This window comes from Sturnira hondurensis, unplaced genomic scaffold, assembly GCF_014824575.4.
Source record: "Sturnira hondurensis isolate 20B ecotype Veracruz unplaced genomic scaffold, ASM1482457v3 Scaffold0010099, whole genome shotgun sequence".
In the NCBI taxonomy this organism is placed as follows: domain Eukaryota; kingdom Metazoa; phylum Chordata; class Mammalia; order Chiroptera; family Phyllostomidae; genus Sturnira; species Sturnira hondurensis.
Genome location: NW_028082730.1, coordinates 358,568 through 371,241, shown reverse-complemented (window position 1 = coordinate 371,241; position 12,674 = coordinate 358,568). Strand labels below are relative to the sequence as shown.

The 12,674-nt window shown below is 35.3% G+C and overlaps 1 pseudogene; it reads left to right on the top strand.

The window, feature by feature from the left end:
- LOC118995250 (coiled-coil domain-containing protein 112-like) overlaps positions 1 to 12,674 on the top strand; it is a 44,832-nt pseudogene extending 32,158 nt beyond the window's left edge.

Here is a 12,674-nt window from a genome sequence, read left to right as displayed (position 1 = left end):
AAACCACAGAAACCTCAATCCAAGACCTATCTGGAAATAAAACTAAATAGTGGAGAAACTACCCAGTGCAAACAACTGCACAAGAGAAAAAGGGAAACCTCAAAACCCTGTACACACAGAAGAACCAGCTTCAACACAACCTGCCCTCAGTAGCACAACAAATTACAACTGGTGGTAGACAAAGAAACCATCAGCTAACCAGAGAAAGGCCCACCAAAGAAAGACACAAAACAACCAAAACCCCAAGTAACACAAAGCCAACATAAAAAAAAAAACTGCACAAGACCAGTGAGCTGGGAGATCAAGGAGTCTAATACTAATTAATCCTAATTAATTAGTATTAATCTAACTAATCACACAGGTATTATACTAATTAATTAATTAGTAATTAATTAATACAAATTAATCTCACAGGTATTATACCACAGAAATTCACACCATAAATCCTGAAAGCAGGAAAAAATCAATTTGAGAAGTTGAATCTAATAAGAAGAGTCTCACAAACAATGGAAAGATAAAAAATGATTCCCAAATGAAAAGAAAGGAGGAAGCCGCAGAAAGAATGGTAGACGAAATAGAGGCAAGTCAGCTATCAGATATTGAATTCAAAGCACTGGTTATCAGGAAGTTCAAAGAGCTCACAATGAGCTACCAAAAACTACAGAAGAGCTACAATGAACTCATTGAAAACTACATACACAAGAAAAAGGGAATAGAAACTATCAGCAAGGGCAAAGAGGAAATGAAGAATACAATTTTGTAGCTGAATAACACAGTGGAATTAATCAAAAGCAGGATTGATGAAGCAGAAGATTAGATCAGCCAGTTGGAGGAAAAGTAGAAAAGAAAAAAAAAAAACCTCCCAGAAACAGCATGAAAAAAATAGGCTCAGAAAGAATGAAGATGGATTAAAAAAATACAAGATAATATAAAATATAATAATATCTGAATAATAGGAATACCAGAAGGACAACAAGAAGAGCAAAAGATAGAAAGTCTATGTGAAAAAGTAATCATGGAAAACTTCCCTAATTCGAAGAGAATAAGGGTCAGAGAAGCCCAAGAAACACAGAGACTCCAAATCAAGAAGACCCAAAGAGGCCCACTTCAAGACACACTATTATTAAAATGGCAAAATTCCAAGAGAAAGACAGAATCTTAAAGGCAGCAAGGGAGAAAATGGAAGTAACATGCTAGGGAGTCCCCAAAAGTTTATCTGCTGACTTCTCATTGAAATGATCCAAGCAAGAAGAGAATGGCAAGAAATATTCCAAGAAATGAAAATCAGAGACCTGCAACCAAGGCTACTGTACCCAGAAGAGCTCTCAATCAAGATAGGAGACCAAATAAAGAGTTTCTAAGACAAAAGAAGTCTAAAAGAATACACCTTCACCAAACCAGCTCTGAAAACAAAAACACCAAAAGTACTGCTTTAAGGAAAGGAAGAAAAAGAGAGACAAAGAGATACACCGGTATATAAATGGTAATGAATAAGTACCTATCAATAATAACCTTAAACATAAATGGATTAAATGCTTCAATAAAAAATAGAATAAATGAATGGATAAGAAAGCATGACCCACACATATGCTGCCTACAAGAGACCCATCTCAGGACAAAGGACCTACACAGACTAACAGTGAAGGGCTGAAAACAAATTTTCCAAGCAAACAGACAAAAAAAATATCTGGGGCAGCAATACTCATATCAAACAAAATAGACTTCAAAAAGAGGGACACAAAGACAGACCCAGAGAGTAACTTTATAGTACCCAAGGGAAGAATCCACCAAGAAGATATAAACATCATAAATATATATGCACCCAACATAGCAGCACCCAAATATATAAAGAAAATCTTAGAGGACTTCAAGAAAGATATTGACAGCAACACAATTATAGTAGGGGATTTTAACACCCCACTGTTCAAAACAAATAAATCTTCCAAACAAAATATCAACAAAGATATTGTGGCATTGAATAATGCCCTAGATGAAATAGACTTAACTGACACGTACAGAGCCCTTCATGTCAGAGAAGCTAAATGCACATTCTTTTCAAATGCACATGGAACATTTTCAAAGATAGTCCACTCAATGGGACACTAAATTAGCCTCAACAACTTTAAGAAAACTGAAATAATCCCAAGCATTTTCTCTAACCACAAATGACTGGAACTAAAAACCAACACCAAGAAGAAAGACCCAAAATACTCAAAATCATGGAGATTGAATAGCATGCTATTAAACGAAGAATGGGTCAAGAATGGAATTAGGGAAGAAAAAAAAGTTTCTAGCAACAAATGAAAATGACCCTGGCTGGTGTAGCTCAGTGGACTGAGCGTGGGCCTATGAACCACACGATCGAGTTTCGATTCCCAGTCAGGGCACATTCCTGGGTTGCAGACCAGTTCCCAGTTCCCAGCAGGGGACAAATGAGAGGCAACCATACATTGATATTTCTCTCTCTCTCTCCTTCCCTACCCTCTAAGGTAAATAAATAAATCTTTTAAAAAAAAACAAATGAAAATGAACTCATGAAAGTCCAAAACTTATGGGACACAATGAAGGCAGTCCTGAGAGGGAAATTCAGAGTAATACAGGCCTACCTAAAAAAAGATAGAAACATTTCCAACAAACAACCTAATACTATGCCTACAAGAACTCAAAGAACAACAACAAAGACAGCCCAGAGCAAGTAGAAGGAAGGAAATAACCAAGATCACAGCAGAATTAAAAGACATTGAGACTAAAAGCACAATTCTAAAGATGAGTGAATTTAGGAGTGGGTTTCTTGAAAAGATAATCAAATTTCACAAGCATTTAAGCAGGCTCATCAAGAAAAATAAAGAGAAGACCCAAACAAACACCATGAGAAATGAAGGAGGAGAAATTACAAGTGATACCACAGAAATACAAAGAAACATTAAAAACTACTATGAATAACCGTATGCCAAGAAATTTGAAAACCTAGGTAAAATGGATGAAATTCTAGAAAAATATAATCTTCAAAAACTCAACGAACGAGAAGCAGAAAGCCTGAACAGACCAATAAAAGCAAATCAAATTGAAGCAATAATCAAAAATCTCCGAACACACCAAAGATCTGGACCAGATGGTTTCACAGGAGAATTCTATAAAGCATTTCAGAGCTAACCCCTATTTCTCAAAGGCTATTCCAAAAAACCCAAAATGATGGAAGACTCTCAAACTCTTTTTATTAAACCAGCATCATCTTAATCCCAAACCAAACAAAGATACAAAAGAAAGAAAGAAAACTTCAGGCCAATATCGCTGATGAACATAGATGCTAAAATCCTCCTCAAAATATTGGCAAACCACATCCAACAATACATTAAAAAGATCATACACCATGACCAAGTAGGATTCATCCTAGGGATGCAAGGATGGTCCATATTCTCAAATCAGTAAATGTAATACATCACATAAACAAAAGCAAAGACAAAAATCATATGATCATATCAATAGATGTGGAAAACACTTCTGAGAAGGTACAACACCCATTTATAATAAAAACACTCAGCAAAGTGGAATAGAGGGAGCATACCTCAATATCATATAGGCCATATTGGAGAGACCTACAGCCAAAATCATACTCAATGGGCAGAAACTAAAATATTTTCCACTAAGATCAGGAACAAGACAAGTTTGTCCACTTTCACCAATTCTATTCAATATAATATTGGAAGATTTAGTCACATCGATCAGACAAGAAAAGGAAATAAAAGGCATCAAAATTGGAAAGTAGGAAACAAAACTGTCACTCTTTGCAGATGCCATGATAGTATACATGGAAAATTCTATAGATTTTAAACAAAAACTGCTCGACCTAATAAATTAATTTGGCAAAACAGCAGGATAAAAAGTCAATATCCAGAAATCTAAGCCATTTTTGTAGGCCAACAATGAAAAACGAGAAAAAGAAATCAAGAAAAAAATCCCATTTGATATAGCAAAAAGAAAAATAAAATACCTAGGAATAAACCTAACCAAGGACATAAAAGACCTGTATGTAGAAAACTATATGACACTAAAGAAAGAAATCAAGGAGGACACACACAAATGGAAACAAATACCATGTTCATGGATTGGCAGAATTAACATCATCAAAATGTCCATACAACCCAAAGCAATTTACAGATCCAATGCAATACCTGTTAAAGTACCAAAGGCGTATTTCACAGACATAGAACAAACACTTCAAAAATTTATATGGAACCATAAAGACCCTGAATAGCAACTGCAATTTTGAGAAAGAGGAACAAAGTAGGAGAAATCACAATACCTGATACCAAACTGTATTACAAGGCCACTGTAATCAAAACAGCCTGGTACTGGGATAAGAACAGACACATAGGACAATGTAACAGAACAGAGAGCCCAGAAATGAACCCAAGTCTCTATGGTCAATTAAGAGTTGACAAATGGGCCATCAAACTGAGTAAAAATAACCCTTCAACCAATGGTGTTAAGCGAACTGGAGAGTGACGCATAAAAAAAATAAAACTTGAGCACCAACTTACAACATACACTGAAATAAATTCAAGGTGGATAAAAAAAACTTTAATATAAACAGAAACACCATTAAAGTTCTAGAGGGGAACATCATCAGGAAAATCTCTGATATTTCACCCAGCAACATTTTTGCCAATATGTCCCCTAGAGCAAGGGACATAAAGGAAAAAAATAAACAAATGGGATCTCCAGAAAATTAAAAGTTTTTGCATGGCTAAAGCAAAGAGTATTAAGATAAACAGAGAACCAGCTATATGGGAAAACATATTTGCCAATGATAGCTCAGACAAGGGTTTAATTTCCAAAATATACAATGAACTTGCACGACTCCACTCTAAGAAGACAGGCAGCCAATTAAAAATTGGGCAGAGGACTCGTAGAGACATTTCTCCAAGGAGGACATACAGAAAATACAGAGACACATGAAAAGATGCTCAATATTGCTAGCTATCAGAGAGATGCAAATTAAAACTGCAATGAGATTCCACTTTACAACAAACAAAATGAAAGGCAACAAACAACAAGTGTTGGAGAGGTTGTTGAGAAAAGGGAACCCTAATTCATTGTTGGTGGGATTGCAGACTGGCACAACCACAATAAAAAACAGTATGGAATTTTCTAAGAAAACTAAAAATGAATCTGCCTTTTGATCCGCAATTCCACTGGTAGCGTTGTATCTTAAGAACCTTAAAACACCAATCCAAAGGAGCCCATGCACTTTGATGTTTATAGTAGCACAATTTAGTGTAGCTTAGAGTTGGAAGCAACCTAGGTGCACACGAGTAAATGAATGGCTCAAAACGCTGTGGTGCATATACAAAATGAAATTCTATGAAGCAGAAGGAAAGAAGGAGCTCCTACTCTTTGCAACAGCATGGATGTAAATAGAAAGCCTTATGCTGAATGAAATAAGCCAGGAGGTGAAAGACAAATACAATATGATCTCACTTTAACAGGAAGCTAAACAACAAAACAAACAAAGAAACAAGCAAAATATAACCAATGCAATGAAATACAGAACAGGCTGGAAGGGACCAGAAAGGGTAGGGGAGAGAATTTCGGGGGAAAAGGGGAAGGATTCACAGGAACAAGTATGAAGAAAACATGAAGAAAAACTAAAGGGGGGGGGGGAATTGGAGGGAGGTGGGGAGCACTGAAGAGGGTGAGCTGGGAAGGGAGTAAAAGACAGAAAACTGTACTTTAACAATAATTAAATTTAAAAATAATTTTTATTATGATTTAGGCTAAGAAAAGTTTTCAAATTAGGGGACCATTTCATTTTTTCCCTAATATACTTAGGTATTCTGAAATGATCGAATGTAATGTTTTCTTTTTTTTTCTAAAGTTGTTGAAAAACTAAAAGAAATGTTGGAAAAAATAAAAAAAATGTAATTAACACTTTTAAAGAAGAACACACATTGATATATATGTTAAACACGTTTTAATGCAAAAAATTTAACATATATATTTGAAATAAATCTGCACTAGTTAGTTAATATAAACCATTTTCTTGTTATATACTGAATTTAGTTACATGCAAACATGTTTCTACTTTTGTCTTAACATACTCCTTTCTTCGTGTTTTTTTAGGTTTTAGGTAGGTTTTTGTGCTTCAAGTGAATTTTCATTTATATTTCGACACTATGAAATCTAATATAAGAATTTGAAAGTTTGCTTTATTATGTGAAGAAACTCAAGACTTAGATTTATAAACGTAAATAATGTTAAGTGGAGAAGATGGCGTGAAAAGAGCAATGCTGTAAACAAGAGAAAAAAATAAAGGGTTAATGTGGATTAGTTTGTATATTACCATATAACTATATTTTTGAAATTTTACATAAGAAGAGCTTTGTAAAGAAGAGAAAACAACTACTAATGAGTTTAGCATCATATCAAGAAAAATTGACACATAGGTTTTAACAGAGGAATCTTTCAGGGCAGTGGTCAAGTCCAGTTCCCAACACCAACACTCTTCCAGAAGAAGTGGTAGATTTTGAAAAATTCCTTCAGCAGACAGAAGATCAACAACAGGTCTTGGATGATTTTTATCACCAGAGCTTTGTAGAAGTGAGAAACAAACATGAAGGGAAACCAACATTTATGGGAGAAGCTTTAGAACACCCATCCTGGAAGAACACATGATGAGCTTCAACAGCATGAGAAGTGGTATCAAAAATTTTTGGTTCTCAGGAAAGGAAAAAAAGTAATAATAATAATTATGATAGCTCTTCTTTCTTGTTAGTTTTTGTGCTGTAGGTACTGCGCTTAATTTCTTTGTATTTATGAACTTCACAACTCCATAAGTTGTATTGCCATTTCTACCACTTCTACCCTGCCAATCTTAATAGAAGGTGAAACAGGCATTGAGAAGTTAAGTTACTTAACTAATAAAACTATGGTTTGACTTTCTCAAGGCTAAACATTTGTACCCCAAGATATAACACAGTAAGCCATATAACTTCTGATTGTGGGCATAACTCTGCAAGTCCACCAGAAATGTGGGAACTCCAGAGCTGCCCCAGACTTTTGGTAAAAGGCATCTTACCAGCAAGGCCACAAGGTTTTTATTAAAAAATACCAGAGGCAGTAGGAAAAAATACTGGATAAAGTTTCACCGAGGTTCAGAACTTCATTCTCATTACTTATTTGGGAAGACTCAAAATGCTGACTATCCCAGAGAAAGAGTAGGAAATGTCTAAATAGTTCCCTTTTCACAAAAATATTCTGGCTTTGGTTTAGTTAGGACTTCTCAGTCTTGGCACAGTTGACTTTTTTTCACAATGCAATTTTTGCTATGATTGCTGCCCTGTGCATTGTAGGAGGATTAGCAACATTACTGGCTTCTACCCACTAGTAACACCCCCTTACTATCAGATAATCACCCCCTGTAATGATCAGAAATGTCTCCAGACATTGCCCAACTTCCCTATATGCCAAAGTTTCCCCTCGTTGTGAACCATAGATTTAAATGCTTGAAGTCCGAGTCACATCTTTTATTGCCTTCCGTTATTATAAACCTCAACTCACTTGATAGAACAACAAAAGCATGACTGTTGAAGAGATGACATTACCTAGGCAGGATCAAAGGGATATTGATTCTATCTTTAGTCTAAGGTTTTACACGAAATAGCTGGGGGACAGGAAACAATACATTATTTTGTCTCCCCTGAATCAGTTAAATGTAGAAAGGCAGAAACCTGGGACTTTACAGAAAAGTTTTGAAACATATGTCATTTTTGAAACCTCAACATAACAAGGTGTTAGGAATCATTTGGGCTTTCCCCCTGGACACTGGAAGCATGGGATCCCTGGCCCAGCAAGGTGGTGCATGGACTAGCAAAGTAGCATCACCTGGGACCTTGTCAGAACTCACTAGGTGTCAACTGTACACCTAATTTAAACTCTGGGGGTGTGTTCCAGGACTTTATGTTTTAACAAGTCCTCTAGGTTATTTTGTTATAGACCAAAGTTTGAGAAAAACTCTTCCAGGGAAAATGAACAAACATGGTGCTCACGTAATAAAGGTCAAGCATTTTTACTGTGGCACCAACCACTGTTTCCTGATATTTGATGCTTGACTAAGTCTTGAGGTGAAGTAGGAGGGGATGTGAAAATTGACGTGCCACTTATAGGAGTAGACCATGTTGGAAGTGGAGAAAGAAATTCGAAAGAAAACATCAGATGTCTAGTTTTGAATAGAAGATGCTGAGTAGGAGATTTATTATTTCTTTATCTTCATTTGCCTAAACAAAGATACTTATTATCAGACATGGCCTGAACTATCCCTGACGCTGCTGTGGACTGTCACATTGAGTAGCAACTGTACTACATGGCATTTGGTATTACTTTAATCGTCTGTGATTCTTATCATGATGCCTTGTATAGAGTACAATTACAATGAAGATTTTTTGAATGAATGATAGATACACAGGAGGAAAGATGAAGTAGCCATTTCCTGACTTGAGATGAAAGAAATTCAGCAGGTGTATTTGTTATGGCATACAGAAGGCTGCTAGTACTTTAAATAATCTTTGCATATTCTATGTAAGTTGAGCTAATTTGCTTTTTTGGGGCTTTGACACATATGGAGCACTACATGCCAGGTCTTGACTCATTTTAATCTTTGAAATATCTTTGTTTGAGAGGCACTACCTACTACTTTCAAAGACAAGCATAATGAATACACAGTACTTAATGCCTCACCCAAGGCCACACCTAGTAAAGGGCAAAGCTTTGACTTGGTCCCAAATATTCTGGCCTCGGAGCCTATGCTCTCATTCATGCCACTTTTAATTGCTCTTCTAATATTTGAACAAAAAAAGGGTCACTTAAATCGGATTCTATGCTTAGACAAAGGATTTGGAAGCTCAAGTGAGATGATAAAGAAAATGGGTGTTTTCCATGCACAGAAACAAATGAGGTGCAGTCCCTAGGCATTTAGGGATGAAGAGAGGAAAAGGAATGCCGAAGTTGTAAATCAATCAGTTTTTAAGACACATTATTTTTTAAAACAGAAGGAGAAACAATACACTGGTTATAAACAAACAATAACAAAAAACACTTGGAAACTGAAGCTATCAGCATGCTGCAATCAGTATATCTTTCTAAAAAGACAGATTTGAGGTTGTATTTTAAAGTCTGTTGATTATTTAAAACATTTTTCTTTTGTTTTGTTTTCTTAATCAATTAGTGTATTCAGAACCCCAAAGCTAAAAAGTAGCAAAAGAGAGAAAATTTTCAAGTCAAAGGAAAGGGCAGAGAACATTCCTATGCTTGTTCATGACAAAAGCAAAGAGAAGAACAAAGAAAGATGCAATTGGCAGTGGATGCTTGGAAAAAAACAGAAAAATATAGAAATGTCAATGAAATATGCTCCCCCACTAAAGAAGAGGAAGAGAAAGAGAAGAGCCAGGAGAAAGAACACCAATGCCGGTTTGAACTAAAACTACTACTACAAAACTACACCCAGTAGAAAATAAGAATAGAAAGATTTTTTAAGACTTGAAAGGGAGATAAGTGAAAAACACAGGAAAGGCAGAAAAAGCAAAATTTCTGCTGATGAAATTTTCAAATTTCAAGAAAATGATTAGATATGTTTCCTAAATAATTTGCATCCAGATTCAGTTCAGGAAAAATAGAGTACTTCTTTTTTTTAAAGATTTTTAATTTTTTTTATTTACTTGTTGTTCAAGTACAGTTTTCTGTTTTTTACTCCCATCCCAGCCAAACCCCCCACCCACCAGCCCTCCCCATCTCTCTCCCACTTCCACCCCCCTAGTTATTGTCCATGTGTCCTTTGTATTTGTTTCTGTAAATCCTTCCCCTTTTTCTCTGAGGTTCCCTCCCCTCTCCCCTCTGGTCCTTGTTAGCCTGTTCTCTATTTCAGCATCTTAGGTTATATTTTGCTTGTTTGTTTTGCTGTTCAGGTTTCTTCTTTTTTAAAATAGTTTTTTAAATTTAATTCTTGTTCAAGTACAGCTTTCTGTCTTATATTCCCAACCCTGCCCCCTCCCCATGCTCCCCACCTCCCTCCCATTTCCTCCCCCCACCCTCGGTTATTGTTCATGTGTCCTTTATACTTGTTCATGTGAGTCCATCCCCTTTTCCCCTATGATTACTTCTGATATGCTAGGCTTGAACCAGCCAAAATGCATGAGCCATGCTCCCTCATTTCTAGTAGATTATGACATAGTGGAAAAGATGTGCAAGTAGATTTCTGTATAATGTGAGAGATAGTATAGTGATGGAGATGTGGACATAGAACTTTAGGAGGTGGATATGCACGGAGGGAAGCTTATCATAGCTCTTAGTAACAGAGAGAAGTGATGCTTGAATCTTGAAGAAGAAAGGAGTAGAACAGTAGTGTGTGGGGGAAGCCAGGTATTAGGGCAGTGAGTGGAAGAAGGAAACAGCAGGAGACAAGGCTGGAAAGGTAGCCAAGACCAGGTTATGAATGGGCTTTGGTTGCCAAACTGACCAGTTTTGCCCCACCATCGATTTTCTTACTTGTTCACTGTCTAGTTTCCACCATAACAGAAGCTTCACAAAAATAGATGTTTTGTCCTAGTGTTCATTCTTACACCTTGTACATTATAGGTACTCAATATATACTTAAAGGAATAAAGGTTACTACTGAGAGGTAGGACTGTAACTGATTTTAAGCAAATAAATATAAGAAATAATGCCAATCAAAGAGGTTATTGCCTTATCAGACAGAGTGGAATTCAGTCCAAAAAGTATTAAAAAGACAAGGAAGTTTATTTTAAAATGAAAAAGGGGGGCATTAAATATAACTGTTATGAATATAACTGTTATAAAGTGACATATGCATCAAAATACATAGTAACAATATTCATAACCAAAAAATAAGGGAAGTACAAAAAATAGAAACATTATTAGTGGAATTTGTTTTATTCTATAGAAAATATCTTCCTAAATAACAACAACCTCATCCCCCCCAAAAAAGGAAGCAGGCCACAAATAAAAGATGTAGAAAAAGAATATCTGTGACAAAAAAATATATGAGAGATCTAAAACCAGACACAATTGTATTGACAAGTGAAAGTGCACTTAATTCTTCTATGAAAAGAAAAGCCATTTAGATTGAATGATATAAAACAGAAAACTGTACTTGAATAAGAATTAAATAAAAATAAATAAATAAAATAGATTGAATGATAAAATAAGAGACACTAAAAAGAAACTGACTCTGAAATGATGTGCATGTAATATATTTACATTAAAAAAAGTAAAGCTAAAAAAAGGGCTTCTGTTGTGAGTGGCACACGTAGAGCAGCTTGATTGTTCTACGTGCGGAATCAACATCAAAAAAAGTAAAGCTTTTACTGCTGTTGGAAAAGGCCAATATTAAAAGAATGTCAATATTTAAGGTGATTTTATTTTACTCTGAAGCAGCTAAACTTTGAAACAAATTCTGGTTATTTTAGTTTCTTCCTTTTTAAGATGTTATTTATTTATTTGTAGAGAGAGGAGAAGGGAAGGAGAAAATAGGGAGAGAAACACTGATCTGTTGCCTCTTGCTGGCCCCTAACCAGGCCTGCAAAGCAGACTCGTGTCCTAGTCAGGAATCAAACCTGTGTCCTCTCAGTTTGCAGCACAACACCCACCCAACTAAGCCACACTAGTCAGGGCTCTTACTTTAGAATTGTTATTGTTGTTTGTTTTATATGTTCTTTAGGATTTACATAAACTTGAACTGAAAATTCTTTTTTTTTTTTGACTGAAAATTCTTGACAGATAAAGGGACATGAAAGGGCAGAAAAACAAAGAAGACTGGTAGAATTAAAGGAAAAAATATTCTGTACTGAGATTAATTTATTTTTATTGTTATTACCCTAATCCATTGATTTATAAGAATACAAACATCAATTTTCTTTATATCCAGCATTATTTATGTATCATATCCTTTAAAATTTTTACTTATTTACATAAGTATGGTATAGCTTAGTACACTCTAAGCAACTACTGTTTGAATTCTGGTATTTCACATTATAAGCACTTTGTTTTCTTTTATTCTAAATTAATTATCTCTTTCTAATCTGTTATTTTCTTCATTGTTTCTGTATGAGCCCCTCTTTTACACCAATGGCATTGCTGAATCTCAGTGGTGATACTCACAGGTAAAGATGTTGGTAAATCTCATGGTTAAAGAAAGAACTTATGGATGGTTATTTATCCTAAATTTATTGTCTGGATATGCCACTGTCACTCTTTGCTGTGTCATATTCCCCTCATAATAGAAATAGAATAAAATAAGTGAATTAGAAAAAATAAAGAAACAGTTTATAAATAGGTTGAAGTAGTCCAAGTTTTATTTTAGCTACACAAACACAGTGAAAAGGTTGCTAAAGACATTATTAACAGTTTTATTATTTAGTTAATATCAGATATTTTTCTTAAACTGCTGTCTGAGTAAGATCCTGACTATAGATCATCCTCAAAAGTACAAATGACATTTCAGATAAATTCAATGTCACTCATATTACTTCTCATTACAGGTTGAAAGCAATATTAGCAGAGGCCCCTGTAGACTTTACAATTCTACCAAAGGTGGGGAAGAATAGGCTAAGAAGATAGGATCAACAGGCTCTGGGCTGCTTCTGCATATCCCACATCTGTAA